We start from the raw sequence: 24,453 nt of genomic DNA, 5'->3' as shown, positions 1-24,453 counted from the left end.
AGGTAAAACATTTGCATATTAGAAGTAATATGCTTATGGTAGCTTTTTAGTAAAGCTACAAACTTCTGACAAAATAAGAGCATCTCCTTTGTAATGCTGATCTGCAATGTTACTTAAAATGTTCAGTGTTTCACAGTACTGTGTAGGTGCAGTATGATACTGTGCGGCACAGCATAACAACTACCTTTTCTGTCTGGCAAATCCCAGCTCCCCAGTGTCAAGGTAAAATAGTGTTTACTGTGGATAATTCTTATAAAGAAAAGGTTGTTAGTTCTTCTCAATTGCTAGTGATTTGGTAGAGAAATGTGTTATGGTAGGGAGGGCTGAAATTGATAAGAGTGAATGAAGGAGTTTAATCATGTATGAGTAGGCGCCTACTTGAACTGGCTATTTGGATAACTGGATACTGGATAGTTTCTAGCTCCCACTTAGGCAGGCAAATGCAGATTTCTAAACTTCAATTGAGAAAAGGAGCTGGAAGCTCAAAACCTGTTTTCTTCATAGCTGAACGGGAGCTGAACTTCTAAAAATGTGACTGCTTATTTAGCATCTGAATGGATTTAAAAAATCTGTTCTTGTACATTTGATTTCAAAATACAGACTAATAATAATAGGAGTAGCTTTTAGTGCTGCATATTATAACATTACAACACTGAAGTTTTTTGTGATACTAAAGGAAAATGTTGAGAAGGTGGCAATCTGTACTTTCTCAAAAGACCTCTGTCATGTTAGGCTGCTTTTATAAACCTGTGCCAAAACTGATCATTACCAGCTGTCTTAGAGCTGACAACTTGCTTTAGGTATACTTCTAAGAAGCTGTTAGCTCATCTTGTTTGAGGTCATCTTATATGTTCAAACCAGTATGTGCTTATTGGCCCAACTTTTATTGATTGATGTTTAGTTTTAATTAACATAATGTCATATATTAAAAGATCTGTAGGCATGATCTATGGTTATAATTTTTACTTTTTCAAGAAGAAAGATGTCAGTGTGGAGCTAGTGCACAGACCTAAGAGCTGTTGTGTGTCCTTCATAATGGAGGTTAGCCCTTTAGCGCAGAGGTTTGAAAGCCTTTTCAGAAGAGTTGACAAAATGGGCTCTCTGAGGCACTTGAAAGATTCCAGTATCTTTTTATCTGAAACAAGGACATAAAAAGCAGCTGGGAATAAAATATAGCTGAACAGATGAGATACAGTCTGTTTTCTTCTAAGTAAAAATAGAGATTGCTGTTCGTTTTGAGACTATATGATGCAATAAGAGTTCACTTCCAGTGTAACTATACCTTATACTCCAGAAGAGTTACAATGACGAGAACCTTGCAGTTACCTACTTTGCCAGCCTTATTCCAAGAGGTGTCAAGGGAAAGAGCAGATGTGTGTGCTAGGATATTATTTAGATTCTTTTTTAGTGACGATCAAGATCTTCTTATGTAGTAGACCTTATGTCATAAAAATCGCAAATGAGAACACAAATCAACCCTGCAAAGATCATACTAAAAACATCAACTAAAAATTCCAGGAAGTATAAATTTTTAAACTGTTTCACTAAACTACCAATGTGTTAGGCTTAGCAGATGTCTTCCTTCCAGTTTTTATAAACATTTACGGTTCTAGCAAGGCAGGTGAATGCTTAGCATTAGTGAGTTTTCTGTACTTAAAGCCATAAATTATTTGTGATTCATGTAAATATCTTTATATGCCATGAAATGCTGCCAAGTGAACACTGGTCAGCTATTTAGAACACCTAGTATGAAAACAGGCTTCTTTAAAGTGGTTTTATTTTTTTTGTTGTTTGGGTTTGATGTTTTTTTTTTTTGATGTGTCTCTCATATGACCTGAGTTGACTAAATCTTCTCCTTGGCAAGGAATACTGTCTTTGACACCTGTCTTAAATTTACCTTTCATAGATAGCTGTTAGACAAATTTCATTTTGTGAAATCACAAACTGTCTTCACTTCCCCGAGTCATCCCTGAAATAATCAAATTTAGGTCAAGCCTGTCCTCCAGCTTTGATTGCTGTTAAGGCTCCGCGTGTCCCTGCTGCTTGCTCCTTGCTTTTTCCAGATATGTTTCCCACAAGAGGGTGGGCTAAGAAGGTGGATATCTCAGCAGCAAGTAGGCACACTCTTTCTCCCAGCAGAACCTGGGAATCCCAATGTGCCAGGAAGGTAACATGTTTTAAGAGGCAAAGGTCAGTATTTTCCAAACGCCTTTTGTCTAGAAAAGTGTGTTGCAAAGTACACAGCTTTCTCACCATTTTTAAGTATTGTGGTTTTGTGGTTGCAGAATAAAACATGCCAGTAAGTAACACTGCAGAAATTGAGAAAATTCCAGAGAACAGAAAACTTCAGAGTTTATTGTGAAACATATGCACCCAGTTTTGAGAAAATGTGATTCATAATTTCTAGCTGCACTTTCCATTTGTTCACCATTTTGCTGTCCTAGTTTTGATTCAGAAACCAGCTCTTGAGCAAGAATCTTAATTTAACTTTAAAAGTCTCTGGGTTGTAAAAGTGATGGTATTACGTATATATAAAGTTACATATTTTAGTCTTTGTCTGTGTAACAGACTACCATCCAGAAACATCTGAAATGACAGCAGACAGCTTTATTTTTCCAGTAAGCCATAAAAATGACTAAACAACAGAACAGTTAATGTTACAAGTTGCAGTTAGGTATTGTGCTACTAAGTGGAGAACACAGCAATAACTTTTCAGTATGTCCAACTTATCTATCAAGTGTATACTTTTATGCACTTCTATACTCTTTTATATAGTTTCTTGCTTTAATATTTTTCTGCTAGATACTTCACATCATACTGTGATGAAATTCCTTTCAAGGAAATTCTGACAGCATAATGAAGAACACTGTTTGTACATTACTTAATGATACATTTCTTCAGCTTAAACTGAACAATTGTATTTTACAGTTTCCTGGCTGAGAATATACAAAAAGGAGAATAATTTTTGTCACAAACTCCAGCTTGTATTTTCTCAACTACACACATCCTTGAGGGCAAAACTGAAATTACTTGAGCTTAGTTTTGAAACTGCATACTACAAACAACAGTAAAGAGTTTATGTCGGGAGTAAGAGGTTCACAATGCGGTATCATATTTCAAAATATCTTGGTGCATAATTGCTGGCCTAGGTGCTTATTGCATGATTGATGAATCTGAATGCATACAAACATGGTTAGCATTCCTCAAACTCCATTTACAATGCCATGAGAAAATGAATGGTGCACAAAATCAAATGCCATTTGTTGCGCTTAAAAATAAATGAGGGACAGGGGAGGTGCAGTAGTGAGTTGGGCTTATTTCAGCCATTCTCCATATCATAATCTCAAGCCTTTCTACTCTTGGAATCTGTCTGTCTATAACTGTCATAAAAACCTAAAAGAAAATGGCACCTTTCTTCACACAATTAAAGTCTAACAAATTTGAGACTGAAATGTTTGGTTTAATGAATGTTTTAATTAAGTTGGTTTTGAAGTTATATTGATGAAATTAGATTAGAGAGATCATTTCTTGGAGAAAAGTGGATTGCTGAGGCAACAGAGGAGAGTAATGAAGTGAGTTTCTGTGATTTCATTAACAGTTCCCTTGATCTAAAAAAATTAAATATACAAATGTTGTTTAACTATCGCAGTTCTTTTTCTAATGAACACTTCAATGAAAACAGATAAGTATGTTCTATATTCTCTTCACATTCACTTGTAGTTCTTTCAAATGGAAACAGAGAAACATGGGAACATCATATTTGTCTCTTCTTCCAAGTGCAGAGCCCACCATTGCTTACCCAGAAGCTCCAGCATGTGTAGACCACACAAGGTCATCCATCTCTGTGTTTATCTAGACCAAAAGATTGCTTTCTGAAAATCCTGAAGACATACAACTGCAGAGGTACGCTCACCGTTTCTAATTTTCTTATGGCGCTCTGACATTATCACTTCCTGGGCTGGAAGTTGGAAGTGTGCAGTTTGGCAAGATGAGAAAAGACAGATCTATCCACGCTGCAAAGTTCATGACAGGTTTTTCTCACGTTTTTGATGGTTTGAGTTGTTTTTTCTTGTTCTGTACCAGTTCTTCCACCGTCTGTGCAATTCCCATTAATAGTTGTGAGTGATTTGTGTGTCTAATTCTTCATGCAGAGTATTGAAAATCTACCCTAAAGCTATGAAAAAATAATGGAAAAAGTATGTATAATTGAAAATAGTCTTAATCACTGGAATGTTGAAATCCACATGGCTTGGAAGACTTGAAAGATTTCTTGTTTTAGAAAAGTTGAATTGAAAAGTGCTGTCATTTTCTTTAAATACATTCTTCTGAATAAAACATCCGTTCCTGGCACCAGCAGCAAGCTTCTAAACATGTTCAAGATGACATGATTGATAACAAGGATGCTCTTCTCAAGATGTTTCTAATTTCATCTCTCTGTTTCAAGAATGTTAAACTTCCAACATGATATATGATATAATAACAAATATTTAAACCAAAGATTAATATTTTTCTTAAGACTGTACAGTAACAGGAACCGAATGGAAATCTGAAAGCTAGTTGCTGACTCTAGATGTGGGTAAACTCTAGAAGCTACTGTCACAGTACAAATTATTTCCCACTTAATACTCCAGTGGTAGGCACGTTTCCAACTTCAATAAATGAATTTATTCATTTAAGCAGGGTCTTTCCAGTTTGACAATAGCAGCACATAATTTCAGGTCTTAGCGGATTTATTAAATTTATTTTGATATGATAGTCCCTGTAGTTTTCACCTGATCTGAGGAAGACACTTTTCTTTTTCTTGGATGTTAGTTGAATCTAGTTGCTCTCAGAAAACTAGAATCAAATAGAGTTTGGAGTCTCTACCTCCAAACCTCAAAGATAAGTAAGAAAGGTTGGCTTTCATGGATTCTTTGTAAGTCTGTACCCCAGAGCTTCCAGTTTTTGAAACTTTTAGTGTCCAGCAGCTAATTTGATCTGAGATTCCTCCTCCACTTCGAAAAATTTCTGTCATTGCTTAAGAGATGGCCAATGTTAATCATGGCGTCTGGGTCAGCAGTGATCCATTTCTATGTGTAGATAGCCTGTACCCAGGAAGAGTTTCAGATTTGTCAAGGCAAGAAGCAATGCCGTGGCCTTTTAAGACAAAGGGTAGCCTGAAGCATTTTAGCCTAGATATGGGAAACAGCCAAAGAATTCTTATTCTGTTATATGGAGTCAGAATCATCTTGAAATATGAAGAGTGTGTTTGATTTTTTCATAAAGGTTTCTGGACCAGACTAACTCCCAAGGTTTTTTGCTGTTCCCAGTAAAGCGTTGGGGGTTTTGTTTTTCCATCTGAAAAAGGTGATCTCTCGGAGGGTTGAGTGGATACACGTTTGAAGGTCAATGTCATTTCTCATCTAGTGCTTGCCAGCTGGCAGTCTCCGCCTGCAAATCTCTGAATTAACATCATGGTTTTAAAACAATTAAATTTCAGGAACAATATGTGGCTCATTAATGATAGTGGAACTTGATATGGGAAAGGACTATCTGCTCAATTTTAATTTAAAATGTGTCAAACTACATGACATGGTGTATTATGATTGTATATTGATGCCAGACAATGGTGTTACTGTAAATAGTATTAACTGGCTGGCTTAGGGAAACCCAAGAAAATTTACAGTTGATGTATCAAGTTATAGCTCAGATTCCAGCTTCAAGTTACATCCTTGGCAGAAGACACAGCTAAATAAGGAGAGTGAAATGGAAGCAGTACCTTGGATATTTAGCAAGTTCCAGTTGGTGTCATACCCTGAAAGCTTCCTATTGACGCCTCGTAGAAGACTTTTTCTATAGTACCTCTAGACCTCCTCACTGGTTTTCAGGAAGAGGAAAATAAGCCTTTTGGGTCGATCACAAACCAAATTCCTTGCACCTTTTCAATTCAGTCAAAAAACACCTCCAAGGGGAAGAAATTGTTAAGCAGTAATAATGACCTCTCTGTGAAAGTCATGTGCAGAACTAGAAAGATGGATAGGTCAGCTGTTGCTCTGACTTTTAGGAACAGGGCCAAGGGGGTTATTTCTATGTGATTCACTTACTGAGCTATACATGGAAGCAGGCCTCAGTTTACTGAAGTACAGCCTGCTGGGCCTGGGCTTCTAGAGAAAGGTTGTTTTTTTTTAAAAAATAAACCCCGTATTTTTCCAGTCCTCTGTTCCAGTTGTTGAGAGTTACCCCTCTTAAAATTATCTTCCTGCTCATAAAGCCATAAACAAAATACAAAATCTGACTAGAAATAACCCAAGCCACTCTTTTGGAAAAAAACTGAAGATAATGTCTTCTATATTTATCAAACCAACCTGTAGAACTGTAATAATAATATAAGAGTATACATTAATAGATAGCTTTATAGATATGTGAAAATATCACTATTATATGACTCAGACTAATAACTGACAAGAAAGGAAATCCAGAAATAGGAGAAACAGCATCTGACACTGTAAAAAAATATAGTATGCTATTCAACTTAAATAGGCCTTTTATTTTAATAGTCTCCTCTAACCAGCTGCAAGTGACCTGCAAGTGTTTGAACAGAGAAAAGATAAAATACAAACTTTGTCATAGGAAGTCAGTAATTAAAAACAAGAGGATCAAGTAGAAAGTTGTAGTTTAGGCTTTGCTGCTATATATACCAGTAGAGCTTCTGGTCTCCCTGTCTTAAGTTCCTTCTCATTCCTGGAATCCACCAGCAATGGGTAGCTGATGAGCTAAATGTCAGATGGGCGTTGGGAATGCAGATCTGTTCTTCCATCTCCCTTTACCACTCAACAGTCTAAATAAAGAGTTTCAGAGGAACCAAAGAACCACACTCTGCATAATACTTGGCTTCTTCACACTTTTAAGTAATGTTCGTAGAATTGCCAGAATGCTAGGGGAGAAATAATAGAAAAATACTATGTATATCTATAGTTATTATAGTTATTAAGAATGATTATTAGTAATCTGATTATTATTTTTTCTAAATCCCAGGCTTCTAAAGAAGAAAATGATTTGTCTTGGATAGCTGGAGACTAGATAAATCTAGAGAGTTTAGACTCAGAACTCAGTGGTACAAAAAGCATCCTCTAAGTCATCACCTAGATGGTTTAAATTTTGCATCATAGAAAATTCAGATTTGATGTTATCGTTATTTCTCAAGGGGAACGATATCTTGTGGCTGAAACAGGGCAGCTCCACAGAACATAGTCCCCTTGCAGGTTCAAAAAAGTGCTTGCTAGACCTCACGTCCAGGGTGACTGCTGAAGTTGCTCACTAGTGAAAAGGGGATTAACAAAGTATATGTGCTTCATGTGGTACATTCCCTGTGGCAGGGAGCGTGTGGTGCTGTGATCTGACTGTTGGAAAAATCTTCCTTTGGATCTTTGAGCATCATCAGCTGGTAGCTCATGAAGCCTGCCCACACTGGCTCAAGCTGAACTCCTCCTGCAATGGGGAGGGTGGGTCAGGGGTGTGTGAGAGGACAAGCTTACTCTGCCCAAGGCTTGGGCATCCCTTGGAGGCATTATGCATAATTCATTCGTCAGTTAACTACAGTTACTGACAGTAACCTTCATTTTCAACGACCTTGATAATATGTTACCAAAATCCCAGAAGGTTTAGCCAGAGTTCCTTTTCAAGACAATTGCAGCTGTTTAAATAATTAAATTTAATTTGCTTTGCCATGATACCAATTTGTTGTTTGTTTTCCTTGAGGTTTTAGCTTAGAAGCCTTTATAGATTTCATCTGCTATTATCTGAAATGTAGAATTGTGATGCTCAAAATTATTTTAGAAAGGCTGTTTGTGAATTCATCTGGGAAAGTTTCACTGCACCAAAGCTATGGCTCCGTTCTTCTCTCATTACACCACCTCTTTTTCCTGAAATATGGCAAAAAATTATTAAACCATGAAATGTGCTGGTTATTCATTTGCAACAGTGAATTTTCTTGGAACTTCCACAGTCTTTCTTGTATCTCAGTATGATAAAAAAATCACAGAATCTTGGCCTGAAAAAAACCCATCCTTAATTTTCTGGTGTATATTTCCAAGTACATAATGCTGGGTTTTTTTCTGCTGTCCCTCTGTAAAGGCGGAATTCTAGTCGTGGATTTCCACATGAAACACAGCTATGACCACTTTTAAACTTGAGTAATTCAAGTTAAGGTAAAATTCAGATTCAATTGTAACTTTCTAGGGAAAGCATCTGGAGATACTATTAATTTGTGCTTTCTCTGAGGAAAAGATTCTTTTAAGTCCATTCTTTAAAATACATCTTTACTCAGCTGTGGATCTTCTCGTGTCTAGCTCATGGCCATTATTCTTGGACTCTAGGACTTTTCACCTCTAACCACCTCAAACAGTTCCTCACTATCCTTGTTTTGTTGTTATATTTACATTCCACTGATATATCTCCTCTGTTCAATATCATTTTCCACTACCCACTTCTTCAAATGTGATGGCCTCAGATCCTTAGCTTGTGTAAATTAGATTAGCTCTCCTCTGGCTAGGAGTAAATCAGTGGGACTGCCACTGATTTACACCAGCTCAGGATCTGTCCTGGTGCTTTGAATCATTTTTATAGCGCCTCTCCAAGTAATCAATGGCATGTCTGTACTGTACTGAACTGTGGACTGAGTTCCAGCCTTAGGAGGAATTCTGGTCTTGGTTATGTTGATTGAATTTCATTTAAAGTAAGAGTCCCACATGTGTACCTAAGGGCACAACTCAGACTTTCCTCACCTGAATACAGAAGAGTAATCGTCCTTCTAAATAGAAAGATATATCTGTGTGTTCTTTTTAGATGCTGGCTGTCAGGAGTGTTCGTTACTGTTCTCTTAGAATCCACTTAGCCAAAGAAAAGAATTACGACAAAGTAGATAAATAAAATGAAAGGTGGATTCACAATGGGAAGAAAGGTAAGAGTTAACTGGGTTTTAATTAGTACCAGATTGCATCTAGTTTTCAAGTGCTTTCTGGGGGAGGATACTCAGATTTCCCATCTCCAGCTGGGTTTGGGTTTCCAAATCTCTGTCAAACTAAGCCTGTTTCCTTGGTAACTATCTCACTCTCCCACCTATGTATAAGAACAATTCTTTCTGCTGAGCCGTGATGGTGGAGACAAAAGAGAAGGAATAAGGTGAGTCTACTGCACAAGAACCCTCTGCACAAATTCCAAGTGGTTGGGTGTCTGTGGGTTCTGTAAAGGTTACATGAATTAGGTAAGAAGAGGAAAAAGACACTGCATACAACATGCTTTCCTCCAGAACTGATATTTTTGCTCCATCATGGTGAAGTTTTACATATAAAGAGTTGCAATGGTAAATGAAAAATATCTCATACATATGTGGATGCTCAGGAGGTTGGGGGTTTTTTTGTCTTCTTGAGACATTTTCCTTTCCCCTGTGATTGCACTTGACTAACCCCTAAATCTGTACCTAGAATCAGTTGTTGGTTTGAGATCAGTGGCCAAGTTCAAGATCCTTGGAAAATGTGACTATGAGACCAAAATTATAATTTAGAACTAATATTACATCATTGCTTTCTTCTTAATTGTACTAAAAAATAAGGATTTGTCAAGGCTTTGAGAGTCATCCATCAAGATTTTTCCACATTTTGGCTTTGGATTTTAGACAAATTTGAGGCCATTGGAATCTGTGCATCTCACTAGAAATTATGATTTTATTTCTCCTGTGCTGTGACAAATTTTAAATTTTGCTCTGAAGACCTTCTTTATCTCTTATGTTGAAGTTCTGTGAAGTTCTGTTTTAATGGATGCATTTGTCATATATGGTTATATATATGATACACACTGAGTCTCAATAGCTTTTTAATCAGCCTGATAATTCAATCCCCTTATACAACCTTCTTCCTTAGTTTACATTACATAAAGGAGCTGACACTTCAATTATAATTTTTATAAAATACTAATAGACTGTTCACAAATGAGGAAAGCTAAAAACTAATTCTCTGATTCCTTGTCCCAGTTATTCCTCTTTCAAGACAGCGGTTTCCTCATTTACTGAATTGTTTTTGTTACTTTTTTTTAATATAAAACCACAGTTACAGTATACTGTTACAGATACTATGTCAATTATTTCTTTTAATTGCTTCATCCACCCAGCAGTCCATCTGTTTTCATATATTGTTCTACAGTTGATGACAATTGTTCTACTATTGATGGACATGTTTCATACAGGTGTAAGATAGAAAGTGAGCTTCTGCTCAACTCATACATCTCTCAACTGGAGATGGTAATTTCCTGTAGTTTTTAGACAATTTCTAAGAGCTTGAGTCAAGGCCAGTGTACTGATGATCATCAGCTTTTTCAGGGCTCTATGGGAGGCTCAGTTTAGTCTCTGCTGTGGAGAAACACGGCTACATAAACCTAATGGGACATTTGTTAATGAGGTTGGGCATTGGAGGTTGGATATTCAAAGGTCAGCCTTAAAACTTGCAACTCCTTTTTTCTAAGGCAATCTAAGTGTTATATGTATGGACTGAGACAACCTATAATCCAAAGAAATATGCAGAGAGTAAATAGGACACTAATGATACCTCTAGTGAGCGCATGGTGTTTACTTTGACTTTTATAAAGAGGTAATTTGCAAGACTGGAGATAATTCCACTATACTTTATAATTTAAATGTCACTCAAAATGTATGCTGACATGCAACTGATTAACAGCAAACTTTGGTGGCAAATTAATTAGTATTTAATCCAGAGGCTCTATTAAGATGTGATGTGATAAAAATACCTTTTTTTTCCTAGTAGTCATTCAATTAAAATGCACAAATGATCTCGACCATCTTTTGAGTTTCACGTATTTTATTTAAAAGCCTAATAATCATGTCTCACTTACATGAAAGTTGGCACATACACAACAAACTCCCAAAATACAGCTTGGATTAATGTGAAGTGCTTATGATAAAAGAGCAATTGTACATTTTTTGAAGAAAAACTAATGCCAACAAATATGGCTTAGATGAGTCTGTTGGTTTTAGCATCTTTTGTGTACTGTTTATATTCCTTACTCTTCCCTTATTTTGCTAAGTGCACTGTGTGTAGTTTTAGACTGTCATTTATCTTTCAGCACCTCTTTGTTTCTTTTCAGAAATCAATGGCTTAAAAGAATGTGACTTTAAAAAAGATTTTTGTGCTCCTAGATGGAATTCTGTGTAAATTATTTATCTTTTTGCAGCTGTTTTCTGTTCTTTCTTCAATATCCTTCCATCTAATTCATTCTTATTGGAGCCCATAATGATATTCTCTTTTGCAGATAAGAGTTATTCTGCTTCAAGCTCTCTGTTAGAACAGTTGTGCCTTTACAGTAAGAATATTAATGCAGAGTTCTTGTGACAATGGCCACTGTTCGGCAAGAAAGAGCCCAAAATTTATTTGGGGGAGGAGGGAAGCCATAAGCTGTAGGTGATAGACTTCAATAAGATACAGCTTTATGTGTGCCTTTCTTTAAATGAGTAAAAGATTTATTTCTCTCTCTCTTGTTAAATTCAGTGGAACCCCATGTTACTGTTGTAATGTCTACAATCACCAGATGCGTATGTGTTTTCTTACCAGCTAGATTAGAAAAAAAGAACTCTTTCCTTTCTAGTTTTTATCTAGCTAGAAAAAAAGATACTTTTCCCTTTCTAGTTTTTATCTAGCAGCATCCTTAGAGTCAAGGAAGATGTGGCTTTCAAAATCTTACATTCTGTCAGGTTTTTCTGTTCAGTTCTCCACTGATATTTTTCAGAAACCTTTGCTCGCGCATCAGGAATAGGGTCTACAGTGAACAATGGATAGAACAGCCTGCACATAACTGAAACAAAGAAAAGAAAGTTGTTACAATAAGTCAGTCTAGATCAAACTAAGAGAAATGCCACTCATTTGGGCTGTACCCAAATACAAATCTTTGTCAATTATGCCTTGAAACTAAACAACAGTAGTGGATTTTTAATACCTGTGAAGCTGTATTTGAAGTGATGGACAACAGACTGCTTAGCTGTAGTAAGCATGTCTCTCTGGCACTGGGAATAGAAATTTCAGTACTGGAACTGAAAAATTGGTCATGAAGATTTTGGCTCATTTTGTGTCACACGTTCCTAGATGGAGAGGCCTTTTGGGTATCATTGTTTCCCAGAGCACTTGTTTAGACATGAATAGATAGCATCAAAATGGAACGGGGGAACTTTAATGACAGAATTTTTGTTTTGTAGTCTTAGATATGTCTGTTGTGTTTGCTGGCATGTTTTATCATTACTTGCCATCATAATCACTGTTGCTGTAATATTCTTCAGAGATCAGGAGCTGCGCTGAAATTGGATTTATTTATTCATTTTAACTTTTATAAACTGACTTATTTCTAACACTGTGGCATATATCTTTTATCTCTGCAAATCTAATAATGTGCTAAGGCTACACTCTTGGATGGTGTAAATCAAGACAGATTCACTTAGAACCAAGTCAGCACACAAGCTGAGCATCTGGTCTACAAATTTTCATGAAAGTACTGAACAGTGGGCCATGGCCTTGACTTGCAAATGTCTCTTAGAAATGGAAGTTCCCATAGTTACCTTGTTCCAAACTCAGTATCTGCTTGTCAATTAAATAGCAATTGCTGTGTTGCTCTGCTTAATATTTTAGCTTCTCTCTTTGCAGTGTTTCTCAGATACCGCAAACTTCCTTCTGAGACTTTCTGGCTCATTTTCAGCATTGAAAGTCAGCCTACTGTTGCTGAATGTCAGCAATACAACTACCCACACTAGGACTCAACACCTCCCCTCCCTCTGTCTGTCTCCTTTTTCCATGTGGGAAATGACAAGTTTTCAGGAAAAGCACAGCAGGTGCTTGCGCTCTTGTGTGTCTCAGTGAGCTTCCAGAACCTCCTAATATTCAAAGAACGTGGTATTTCCCTAGAATACCCTCTTTGCCCAGTTTCCAATATAAACTAAGCCAAGGGATTGACATCATCTGACGAAATATTCTTCGTGTCGGGCTTTTAACATTGTCGTTCAACAAAACTAAGACAAAACCTTGCCCTGGAGTCAATGAGCATTCTCCACTAAAGTACCCGAGCACTCTGTGAGGTTTAATTCCCAAATGACTTGTATCTTTAGCATATGGATTTAGTGTGGAAAACTATGTCCTTGTTCTTCATGCGAAAGAATGTCCTCAGCCTTTATCTTAAACTCTATTGCCATGGCTTTTTAAATATCCTTCTGCTTTTCCTCCCTCTGCTTTCTGCTTGTGTGCAGTCTTTTGAACTTTTAGCTTCCAGCTAAAAGCAGAATTGTCAAATGCAAAGTGAATGACTACTTTGCCAGAACGCAGCACATCTAGGCTGTGGTTGAAGTGGAGGAAACAACCTCATTGTCGTGCCTTTGTGCTCGGTTAGGCTGCCACTTCTGCAAGAGGTGGGCGCTCAGAGGAGCGAGGCAGGGCAGCATCCACAGGAGTCCTCACACCCCTCTGTGGTGGCTCAGGGCCAGCTTTCCCCTCCTACAGAGAAGGAATGTCATTATTCAAAGAGAAAACCGGTGAAGCTCCCTGTTGTTACACTGCCCCACTTTGTAGTGCAGCTACAGGAGGGACTAACCTGAGACAGCTTGAAATGAGAATGCTTGGGATTCGGTACCATAGTAACTGCAGGACCACTGAGCAAAGCATAGACTGGAAAGCCCATTTGGGATTTGAATGAGACATGCAGCTAGACTGCTGCTTTTCATGATGCTTTTTAATAGATTTCAACAGTATCCAAACTTGATAGTAAAAGTTAACAGGGATAGAACTGAACCCTAGCTTTGGCTGCAGTATTGTCATTCCACGTACAGCTTGAGTTTTTTTAAGAAGCAGCTGGTTTGCAACCTCTGGATGTGATTGGAATAAAAGCTTAACATCCTTAATGTATCAGGTTACCCTATTATAGTACCCTATAATATAGCAGTTGGAGGCATAAGGTAATGAAGGGTCTGATTATCAAATGTACTAGAAAAATTTAATGTTGACCTGGACTTTCAGGTGAGCATAGAGAGCTATAAAGTAGTTCCATTTGCTTTGTCCTTTGCTGCACTTACATGCATAATATTTTATGTTGATTATCCCAACAGCATAAATTTATATTGCAGGAAATCTGCAAGAATATTGGTCAGAAATCGCCTTCTAATTTGGTATTTTTTCTTCTCATTCAGATTTATTGCACTGAGCAGATATTTTGAATTTGTCTAGTCATGTAATGTAGAAATTTTCTGTTATGAGGAGTTCCCAGGATCATTATTTCAGAGGTCTCATCCTCCCATCCTTTGCCTAAACATTTAATGGAGTGATTCCTTTCATGAAACAAAGAAGTGCCTTGATCAGGTATTCAGACTTCAAATTTCATCCCTATTACCATGCATATGAGTACAAGGCATGCCATTTCTTCAAGTAAGGTTATAGTATTCATCATAGCTTGAGTTCATAAAAGGATTTCCATAGAGTTGATCAGATATCTGTCTGATTTTGCTGACAGATTGAGCCAAGTATCTTTTCACTTGCAGATTGATTAGAGTGTAAGATTAATCTAGTGTCTTCCAAACCACTTTGCTACAAATCCTTTTTTTTTCACCCTTTGTTTCCCTGAGAAAACCTTGCTGTCTTTTTAATGTGATGCATAATAGAACAGTTAACTACAATACTTCCTGACAATATTGTTACAAAGCATATGTTAAAATGCGATCAAGAGATATGTAGAAGAAAATACACTTTAGCAGTCAAGGTTAGAGGATTACTGTTCTGTAATCCTATTTGTGTTTTTACAGTTGTGTTACTAAAGGGAGCTGACCTTTTTTGGCTTTGGATAAAATAGGGGAACATCTGCCAAAAGGTGTCTGCAAGTGAGGCCTAAAGATATTTGAATAGTAGATGAGAGAGTGCTACCATGCATTTTCTTTGAGGCTAATTCTGATATACTTGAAATAATAAGTTGCTGTTTGACCTGCTACAGACAGAATCACAGCACTAGATTTAGAAGGCTGGGGCTTTAACACAAGCAGGCGGTGTCTTGTCTTGTGTGAGGTGTTAACACCGGGGATGGAAATAACTTACAATAAAGATTGTGCCTTTTAACTGGTGATGTGTTGAACACCAATATTTGGAATAAGTAAATGACTGTATTTTTCCACTGGCTTGAATACCTGAAATGTTTAAGATAAGGTTCATTCCTTTCAGGAGCTTCAATTACCTGAACAAGATTCTTTATACATATTTTTCTTGTAGCACTAGTAAATATTATCTTCATAATTCATAGTGAATGAGATTTTCTGTTTTTGAGTAAATTGTTCCAGTATCTGAAATTATTGTTTATGCAAGACAAGGAATAAGGACATTTTGTTTGGGATTTTTCACAGGTTTTGCATGCTATAATTCTCTAATCTGCTTCTATTGTTTCAGTTCTTTAATTGTTTCTGCTAACATTTATATCCTGTACAACCTCTATGAGAAACATAGCTATTTTAAGAATATACATAAAACCTGGCAATTACATTGTCTTATCAAGTTTTTGCAGCCTATTAAGTTGGTGGTACTGGAAATGATTAGACTTAATACTGTAGGAATGAGAGTCTAAAACAGGAACCTGGGCTCTTCAAGCTGTGATATCTTGGAGCATTCTACAAGTTGAATAGGTTTAAAAACACTGGCAAGGATAAATACATTCGGGGTGGAATTCAAAATGTGCTCAGGTTTTAATAAAAAGAACTGTGCATTAAATAGTCGTAGCTGTGGAAGGTGAATGGAAGAAGGGGTAGATGTCTCATTTAGTTTGGGAGGTTCCTAAGTAATGCTCCCCTGCTTTGTTGGAGAAGAGACGAGTTAACATCTTCAAGGTGAGTTAATGTGGGCTCCAGCCACAGGAAAAGAAAGTGCAGTCCTGGGCTGACAGGCAGCAAATGTGGTCCTGATTTCGTTCCTGGACAATGGACTAGCAAGAACCTGTGCCCGGAAAGGGACTGGTTGCACTTCGGTCTTGGGACAGCAGCAGAGACTTAACTTTAGCAGTTTAGTTTCTTCTTCGTTCCTCATCTTTTAGCTGATCTAGTGTGGACTTAGCCCAGCTGTTTACCACTAAAGAATCTTGTGGGGCCACTCCTGTAAGGGAGTAAGTGGAAAATTCAAGAAATGAAAATACTTTTACAAACCTATCAAAAGTAAGTTCTTTTAATCAAAAAATCCCAAGCAAAGCCCTGGAGGGTTTATCATGAAAAGAAATTATTTGGCTTACAGAAGATAAGCAGACCTATACAAGCTCTGAAAATATGAAGCAAAGAGATCTATTACGCATATTATTAGAATGAAAGGTGCTGCATTATCCAATACTTTTGGCAGTAGTGGGAAAAGGGACAGCTAGTAGGAATGTAGGGACAGATGCATAACTGTCAGTTGGCCTTTCAGTTTTATCAGTGCCTGAATGGCTTCTGAGTTTATTATAAGCCCTTTTTTACTTTTTTTCTCTCTCTTTTAAAAAATTAGATGTCAGATGAATTCTGCAGAGCAATGCTGGGGTTCTGTACAAAAAGGGAAATATTTCTTCAGGGAGGTAGAATTGTAAGTGTGCAGGATGCTAGGAAGCTCAGGTTAACATGCTGATCCTGACCCACTTAAATCTTTTGCCTGCAAAGGAAAACCTTTACATTTTGTAATGCTCTGATGGCAAAATAAACTACTCAAGAACTTAGAGACATATGTTGGACAGCTGCTGCAAGTCAGCCCGGCATGAGGGTGGAGCAGTCTGTGTATACTCTCTGAGTAGCTATTATGTTGTTGGAGTCCAAAAGCTATAAAAAAGTTGGATGTTGGTTTTAGCTGGAAATTTTCTTTGCCTAAATTAGTCATCCCAGATGCTACAGAATAATTTGGTGAAGATAAATACTGTATGGAAAGAAGAGATGCTTCTAAATGAACTTTGCAGTCAATTACTTTCAAATGTGTGTGTGTAAATAAATAAATAAATAAATATATATGAACATAACCAAACATTTGCAGGCTCCTTCAGAGTTAAATATTTTTGAGTTATCTTGGAGGAACCTTTATCATGATTAATTACTGTCAAAGCCTTGTTCTGGAGAGATAAATAGATATACAGTTGTATATTTGTAAAACATATGATTTTGCATAGTTTATAAGAACTTATTTCTGAACATCCCTGTTTGAACTTACAAAAACTCAGTCTCGCTCTTCCTTTTTAAATAGTCAACAGCTGTGTTATTTTCTTTCATTCATTCAGTTAATTTTTTCCACATTTAAATAGCTTGAGAGCTATGTTAAGGCTTCATTCTATTCAAAACTCAAATTAAAATTCTGGTTTCTGCAGTGCCTGGCATTTCTGACTAGCACTTTAGTGACTAGCTCTGATCTTCTCACTAAAGGGTTTACATGACAGTTACAATTTTAGAGGGAAAATAAAAATAAGCAAACAGCCTTTTTCCACTGACATGGCTGTTTACAACACAGTGTGGTTGTCTACCTCATGTTCATGATGTAGTTGCACAATTTCCTTTTGTGGGACATTGAATTTACTTAGAATATATTTTAAAGGTAAATAGTTCTCAAGGATTTTCATTACACTGGATACTATTTTTTAACAAATGGAATATGACGACTCTAAACAATTGTTTTTCCCATCCAGTCTCATTGAGAAAATGCAGGTGGACATATCTGTTTTGAATTCTCTTCCTCAAGCTTCACTTACTAGTTGGCATCTAGCAACCAGAAAGAAATATGAAGCTTGTGAAGTGTGGGAAAGCAGCCACCTTTGACAGGGAAAAGGTCAGTCTGGGTCATTTTCTTTGACTCCAATAACATTTGACTTAGACACAAAGAAGCTAGTATGCAACATGAAAAAAACTATCTTTGTTCTGAATGTAAACTACTGACCCAAGACATTTGCTACAAGGTATTCTGGAGCAGTCCTGAAGATTTTAGGACCAATGTTGTTGCCCCTGTCTCTCCCAGATGTCTGTTAAATCAGGATAGATGCTTTACTCAGTTTAGAGAAAATGAAGTGCTAACACAGGGTGCAGGAAGAGATTTATTAAAAGCACTTGTCCCTCTTTGGAAGACAAAGCAGTAGATTTAAGTTAAAACTGCCAATATGGATCATGCTGAAGATAAGCAACATTGAAACCACCACTGTCAGCCTTTTGCAGTCTTGCCCTTGGGCTTGTCTGAAGAGGTGGGAGAGTGGACAAATGGCTTTAAGATCCTTGCTTTGTTTCAGTTTTCTGATTCTATAGATTTCTTCATGAAAGGAACTTACATATAACCTCAGCCTTGATAATGTGTCAGAAGGTTATGATCATTTTTGTGGAAGACATCTCTGGAGGGTTTTACTTGTAATGCTGATACCTCTTTCATCTGTTCAGACTTTTTGCCAACCTTCAGCTCTGTGTGCCGAGCTTCCTACTGAATTGAAGGGCATTCCTTTCACCTTGCTAGAGGGAGCAGGTGATGGACTGAGATAGGATGCCTGACCTAAAATGGGTAAGTCACATGTATTTCTTTTCACACATGCAGGATCTATAAACACCTACCTATCTAATATGATTTGAAAGAGCCAAGTCGTCTCATGCAGAAACAAAGACAGAAGGTCTATGTTAACAAGTCAAGATTTAATCCTTCAGATTAGGTTTTGGTATCAAGAAACCCATGGAAGAACTTGAAATGGCTAAAATGACAATACGAATCTTCAAACCTTTTCAACCATCTCATTTCCAGTTACATCCTTACTAGCCAGCTGTCTCTGCTAAATGCTACTTTTCTTAGCTCCTTCCTACCTTTTTAGCCTGTAGTACCTCCTTTTTTTCTACCTTGCAGTTGCTCAGCTCTTGTCCTTCCCCACTCTGTTTCTTGTCATTCAGTCCCTTTTACCTTCAGCATTCCCTTTTTCTTTCCTGTGGAAACCCACTGGGAATAGATATTCATGGCCAGAGTGATTTGGGAAGGCCTTTTTATAAGTGAAATACGAGTCCATCAACATCCCTGCAAAACCTTTTTCAATTACTCTAACAGCACTTGGGTCATGACCAATTTACATGTGAGCTATGCTACCAGATGCAGTAGAGATCCCACAAGATAATGGGTTTTCATTTGCCATTGCTATGGTTCCTGATCTTGCCTTGAAAGAATAAATTATGCTGTCAGTTACTAACTGCTTGTCATACTGTTAGAAAGGATGCTAACCCAGACACAGGTTAGGTTCCTCACCTTCTTTTAAGCCTGGATGAGGCAGACTGGCTGCCTGGTTGCTCTGTCGAAGTGTTGGCCATGACTGTTCTCAGTCTGTATAAAGTGTGAAGGCAGTATGGTATATGTTAAAGAGTAATAGAAGTTTAAATTTCAGCCCATAAACCCCTTCTGAGATGTTCTTCTAAGGAGTAGGGAGTAAAGACAGAACAAGAAGAGAATGTGTAGTAAGATGATGATAAAACAATATTATATGCAAATTAAGAAACTTGTTTCCAGTTCTCAATTCTTACACCTTTTTATTGAAATTGTCCAAAGAAGAGACATATATAACGTAACTAACTGATCCCATTATATGAAGTGATGCTGTCAGCCAAGTTGATTGATTGATCATAGGTCTTACAATACCAGCCACAAAATTTGTTTTAACTAATATAAGGCAGAAGCAAGAGTGTCTGTATCACATCTGTGCATTTTATGATTTCAGTTAAAGTTTTTATATGTCATTGCTCTTTTTATGATGTGCTTTTACTAGTAAGAGAGGGATTAAAGAAGAGAAAATAAACTACTTCGCCTCTGCCTTTTGACTATCATCAGACTTGATTGGTCCCTGAATCACACAAAGTAGACGATTCTTAGTACTGTATGCATTTTAATATCTCAATATTTTATTCTAAATTTTTTCTACCTGGATTATTATTTTTTTGGTGAGAAGTGTTATCTACCTAAGCACTCCTGGGTCACCCAGATTTCTGGCAATGCAGGACTTGCTCTAGTGCATCAAAGCTAATACGAGACTTGGCTTAGCAATAGTAGGAAACAAGTTCTAAGTATTAAATGTACCAAGCTCTTGCCTATCCAGAAGACAGCATAACAACTTGCTTTTTTCATATCAGCAGAGAACATTCTCTGGATCTTAAATTGGATATTCACTTAGATTGTGGGGAGGTGGTTAAATTGGGCAAGCTGAACAAAAATGCACCCAGTTGTTTGTGCCTAAATGCATTTTCTTCTGGAAACTCTTCCTGGATTATTGTATATTTGGACTTTTGCCCCCATATAATGTGAAACATTTGTACGTGAGATTCCGCCCCCCCCCCCCAAAAAAAAAAAAAAAAAAAAAAAAAGAATATCCATTTTCCAGACATCTCTGATAAAACCCATAATTTAATCTGCAGGTTTGATAGCACTAGAAGGAAAGATTGGAACAAATATGATCATACTATCTCCATTTTCCTGCTGTGATCCATCAGTTCATTATGTCAAGGTCAAAGCTAAAAATTTTAAACTCTTTTTTATTTTACAAAATGGAAAATGTCAGAAAATTTCAGGATTAGCAACAGTGTTGACAGAATCGATGCTACAAAGCATCATTTATGAGAGCAGGAGAACATAAAAATGCTGTGAAGTTCTTAGCTTTTAAGAGAGGAACATGTTCCTCCCCAACAGAGCAATATGCACTTATATTAATACCCTTACTAGGCAAGGTTTTATGGCAGCTTTGTTTGCTACCAACATATAAATCCCTCTGATTTAGATTTGTTTTGACTTCTCCCTTTCTCCAGTACATTCCTCCTTTCCTGTGTTAGTTGTTAGAGATCAATTTAAGCAACCTTCTGCCCTTTGAACTTACTTTCTCTCAGAACTCAAGACAGTCTAAAAGGCTTTCCTCCAGAATGCAGCGGTACTATAAATGGTAGCCACCCTTTGCCCATGTGTCCTTTTGCCTTGGAGTGCTGCTGCAATGAAAAGAAAAAAATCACATATTTTGTGGATGATGTTTTTTGCCTTGCCTTATTGTGTGCTTTCAGCTCCTTAATTGAATTAACAAAGTTTTCTATGTATTTCTTTTGAAAAGCAATGAACTCTGTTTGGTACAAGTCTATAGTAAACAAAAAACCAAATAGTAAAGTGACTGTTCCTTTCATTCCATTAAGTACTTAAGCACATACTTAATTTTATTTGGAATTACAGTGAGACCTTAGCAAATTTTTAAATATATTTCTCAATCAGTTAAATAAGTTAATAAATTGAAAACAAAGAAGATGGAGGCAGCCCAGAATTTTAAACAGCAGACCTCTTCCCTTGCCAGCCCCTCTACCACAAAACCGGAAAACAAACACATAGTAAAGCAGATGTCTGAATTCTGAACAAAATATTTTTAAACATAACTGTCTGGCAGAAAATTGAGAAGGTGGCATTGATCCCAGGAGAATATTTTTGGTTGGGTTTTTTCCCCCGCGCTTTAAAACTTCATCCTGCTTTAATCATAATTGATTTTCTGAAATTCAACTGTTCGTTCAGCTTCCTCACAGCCATAATGTATGACATTGTCTCCCAATAGTTAATGAGTTAAGCATTTCTTAGGCTCTGTTTTTCCAAGCTGATGCTTTTGTTTACAAAATGTACCCTCAGAAATACTTGTTGAATTTTTTTAGGCAAGTGGCAACGTTCTGACAGTTGACTCAGTAACTGCTAAATGCCTCTCTCAATATCCTCTCTCAGATATTATCTAATTCAAACTTCCACTTAGTGATTACAGTGGTCAAATCTGAATCTTAATTTTAGGTTCTGAGTAACATGAGTACATAACTTCACATCTTTTGTGTTGGATGCCTGCACTGCTTCACACACATACTAGCTAAGCTAGCCTTCATTTTTCTCAAATCCGATGTTGTGCTGTGGGATAGCTGTGGGAAGCTCGAGTACTTAGAAAGTAAAAATGTAATTTCAGATATAATGTCAGGAATAGCACTGGTAGGATGAGCTTTGTGAGAAGTACATTAAGGGAGCTGTGTGCTGCATCCCCAGCTTGGGAAACACGCTTCAGTCTGAACGGAATGCGGTCCGTAGCCATTAATACAATACAGGGAAATAAGGATAAAAGGAGAGGCTACTTTTGCTCACATGAAAGCACCTCTATCCATATTTCCTTTTTTATATGAGCTGGTGCTGCTGCTGCCAAGCTCGTAACTTCAAAGTCCTTTCTGTCCTTCTAGAGCCATAATTCTGTGTCTTGGTCTCCATTTCCTAGCTGCTCCTTTGCTATTGCTGTTTGTTTTGTTCTTATATCTGCCTATATCTTTTTGGTTTGCCCCAAGCAGATTATTATTCTTAGTGAGTTTGTAACCTCTCTTTGGAGCTTTATCACTGTCCTGCTTTTTATGGATTTATTAAGATTTTTTTTACAAGATGGTTTTCCTTCACAAGATACCTAGTTCATTCCTTAAGAGATTCTTCCATGCATATGAAAAATTTTCCAATTCCCTGTTAGTATTTTAATTCTTGTTCAGATTGTGGGTTTTTTATATATACTTTTATTTAATTTCCTTACATTCCCACTTCAATTTGATTCTATCTCTTTAAGAATTCATTCAGAAGATGGGTTTGTACAAGATATCACAGCTTTAATCCATGGACTCCTGCTTAGGTATTTTCCTGCTTCTACTGAAGACACTAATCTTCCTTTACAATAAAACAACTTAATAAGCTGCAGAAAATTGATAAGGAATTTAATTGCCAGTGCTTATGCATTTTCTTAGTATAGCTAAAATCCCACCAAAGGTGGTATACAAGTGGTACCAGAAACTCTCAACTAAAGAACTAAAATAATGGGAGCAGATTAGCAAATACATTGTAAAAAAACTGACAAGACATCTTTACAAAGTTTCTTTTATTTATTCGATTTTTATAAATATCACAGAGAGTGATAACTTGGTTTATAAACTGAAGGAATAAAGTGAATGTGCCAACATGAAAAAATATAAACAATTATATTGTCAGTCATTGTTTGAATTATTCATTTGAAATATCTTTTAAGAGCTTTTCATTGCATCTGTAAGGCAAAGAAATGTATTTATAAGAGTAAAATGTACTAAATAATTATTGAGGTATGCATCAAAGAATTCTTTTGATTATTTTAGAATAAATATTTCAAACTGCCACTTCTGATTTTATTGTCGTGTGTTGAAATATTTAATGTTTCTATAAGATTTGAAAGCTGAGGCAAACAAATTTATGAAAAAAGACCAACTTTTACCTTTCAAGGGAATTGGTTAGCTGTTGTGACTGACTCAGAAAAATATAAAAATAATTAAGTTGACAAATAACAAAGTAATCAAAAATGTATTTCAATTAATGGAAACCAATTCCAAAATCTGAAAAATTTGTGGTTTTAACTCCACATCTTCTACATCTTGCCAAATAGGACTTTATTTTCAGCCTACACTGATTTTTATACAGCTTTGTATTACCAGATACTTATGATGTTTCTGAAAAACTGTCCACTACAAATATACAGATCATATTCTTTCTCCTTAAAAGCACATACTCATTCACCAAAGTAATTCTCAAGGTCTGTATGGGGAAAAAATGAAGTTGCAGCTTCTGTTGAAGGCCATGGAAAATTAGCTTTTAGTAGTTGAACTCGGATAAAAGTTAATTAAGACTTGCTTGATAATCAGCCAATCAAAGTACATATCAACAAAACTACTTTTTTAATAAAAAAAAAGTCTTACTAGGGAAGCACTTGGAAAATTAAATCAGTAAACCAAAAAATAAATATAATGAAATATACAAAGCACGTAGCAGAAGACTCAAATGCATCAATTATTGTAATATTAAAAGCTCCATAGTTCAATACTCAGCTAATAATGTGGCACTTTAAGAGAAAAGTGCAACGGAAATATCCAGTCCATTCTAAATTTTCTGAAATAAGAAAAGTTTCAAAAACAAGTTGGAGTGTATTTGAAGCATTTTTGGAGAAGAGAGTGAGAGAAGCATTAAACATTCAATACGAAGTACAGGTAAGAAAAAATAATAGCTATTTCAAGTTGTCTCTTGGTGCAAAATTAAGTCTTATAATGAAATATTCAGAGCACATTCAATAGCTGTAACTCAGATCAGGCACAGTCCCGGGTCTCTCGATCCCTTTGCTGTTAACAATTAACAGGGTCAGGATCAAGAGACCCAATTAATAAAGAATAACCCTCAAAAAGAAAAGAGATTTTTGCCATTGACTTCAGTAGGATGAACATTTACTATCTAGTTCAATATATACCAGTGCAGGTAATACAAAATATTTGAAAACCATCACAGTAATATTGTGTAAGCATTAAAATTGATAAAATAGAAAATGATCATCACTGATTTGGAGGTTTTGACTTGTATCTTTCATCCTTTCAGTTCAAAGTCAGGATTATTTGCACATTTGTTATTA

General features: G+C 36.5%; 1 long non-coding RNA gene across 2 annotated transcripts in view; it reads left to right on the top strand.

Moving 5' to 3' along the window:
• Window positions 1–3,746: 3,746 nt before the first annotated feature.
• Window positions 3,747–24,453, top strand: part of LOC114011703 (uncharacterized) — a 35,871-nt gene continuing 15,164 nt past the window's right edge. For both annotated transcript variants that reach the window (XR_008749842.1, XR_003553748.2), the window contains exons 1-4: window positions 3,747–3,903; window positions 8,824–8,938; window positions 17,680–17,819; window positions 18,416–18,533. This is a non-coding gene — a long non-coding RNA (uncharacterized LOC114011703). The remainder of the gene's footprint in view (window positions 3,904–8,823; window positions 8,939–17,679; window positions 17,820–18,415; window positions 18,534–24,453) is intronic.

This window comes from Falco peregrinus, chromosome 14 (genome assembly GCF_023634155.1).
Source record: "Falco peregrinus isolate bFalPer1 chromosome 14, bFalPer1.pri, whole genome shotgun sequence".
Taxonomy (NCBI): Eukaryota; Metazoa; Chordata; class Aves; order Falconiformes; family Falconidae; genus Falco; species Falco peregrinus.
Note: the sequence above shows the minus strand (reverse complement) of the source record. Positions and strands in the feature narration are given on the sequence as shown.